Source organism: Perkinsus marinus, assembly GCF_000006405.1.
Source record: "Perkinsus marinus ATCC 50983 genomic scaffold scf_1104296953396, whole genome shotgun sequence".
Taxonomy (NCBI): Eukaryota; Perkinsozoa; order Perkinsida; family Perkinsidae; genus Perkinsus; species Perkinsus marinus.
This window is the reverse complement of record NW_003208466.1, coordinates 1857-3862: the sequence shown is the minus strand read 5'-3', so window position 1 is coordinate 3862 and position 2006 is coordinate 1857.

Genomic DNA, 2006 nt, shown 5'->3' with positions numbered 1-2006 from the left:
TATTCATACCTATGCACAGGTATACTCTTCCTACCCTCATTAAAGATCTTGAGGCTCGATCAGGCAGTAAGGTGACGATTACCCAAAGGGGTTCTAAGCTTATCGTCAATTGTAATCAACGACAACACCTTCCACCGATAGAATTTCTTCTAAAGGGTCTAGATGGTTCGGACGTCAAGGTGAAGATCCCCTCTGATGCATATGTGGATATTAGAACGGATGCTCAAGGGCGAGCTTATTGTCGCGTACTTCTTAATGTGACTGATTATCCTCTATGGGCTATTGGACTCCCTAGCCTCATTGGACGTTATTTTTTGTATGATTGGAAGAATAATAAGATAGGTATTAGTGAAGTCAAGTAGAAACACTCTTCGAGAGTGAAATAAAATAGACTATAGGGATGCGTATGGCACATGCGCGAACTGATTACTCCACACAGCAATCAGTCATTAGTCTTGTTTTTCAATCATTCATTGACCCTCCCATCTTTCATTGTTGTGTTGCACCAGTGCGTCCAAATATTATCGAATTATGTTCATCTTGTGCCATAACGGATCGAGTCTCCATAGCTCATACACTTTTTCAGCGCCTGTTTCAAAAATCGTAATTCCTATTTGGACGGGCGGGTAAAATAGAATAAAATAGACTCTTTTAGGAACTTCAATTTCGACAAGGACAATAATAAGAACTTCAATTTCAGCACTAGTTGACCGTATTAGTGAAGGGAGCTCCTCGTTTCCCTTACCGAATGAGAGTCCTACTATGTTTCTCATTGAACTGGCCGAGAGTTCCACCAAGCTGCAATCTTGGTTTTCAAATCATCCCCCATGCTTTAACGCGTGTTAACACTTGCGCATAACTGTTCCACACGTATTACTGGTGTAGCTTGAGAGTGCCTCAGCTGAAATATTCATGGGCCGACACATAGTTGTATATTCAGCCATCGTATCGGCCCCATGGTGTTCAGACTGAACAGCTCAGCACAGTAAAGACAACCGCCAACGCTGGAGAATCTCGCTCCCATCATCGAGCGTTCGAAGCCTGATATAGTTTTTCTCACGCCCTCATTAATCATCCGCGTTAACTGGTAATGCGAGCTCAACGTTGCGTTTGGTCACGTCTTAACCCAATCCCTGGGAATGATTCCTACCCTTATCTCGTCTTATCTCTGGTTTACCGATTGTACTGCCATGTCTGGTGGAGCAGCATATACGGTTGGACAGAGGTCAGGGATGTCTCCATCGATGGAGCGTCTCATCCAAGCAGAAACTATCAAGAACACCAATGGGAAGGCATATCAGGGTGGTCCAATGAAGTCTCATCACACTGCCTATGACAGCCCCACTCGTTCCCGGACTCCGGAAGTGCGGACCGAAAGGAATGAATCATTCTTGCTGACTCGTGCGGAAGGTAGAGTGTCAGCGTTGGAAAACCAAGTGTCTGAGGTGGAGGCTCGATACAGTGCAGCTCAACGACAGCTGAAATCGACAGTGATTGAGATTTTGTCAGAGATTGACCTCCATCTGTATTTTATCGACTCATTAAGGAGGTTGCCCCAGGCGATATCAATCAGGGACAAAGGGGAACTCTGGCCAGCAGAGCGACTGGAATAATATTAGATTATGGCACACCAGTGAGGCAGGCCAGCGAGGCTCTACTGGACCTGTCGAGTCACTTTTACTACAGAGGTGACTTTTCTACTACAGAGGCTTTACCGAGCAATGGGCACTGCCCATTGGGCAGTCAGCATTTGACGGACATCAACTTGCCCCTGCGTCTAAGGTGAGCTTTCTCTCTCCTCTCTCGTATATCTTAATACGATAGCTTCTGTGAGTTGAAACGGTAATGATGAGATGATGAGTTGCAACACAGGGTACTCCATATCATTCGGATGAATTTCCTCGATCATTGTTTTCAAGGTGGGTTTCGACGCAACCCCACGTTGAGACAAACATCTGCGCACATTCCGTCTTCAAAAGTTAATCCGCAAACATCTGTACAATACT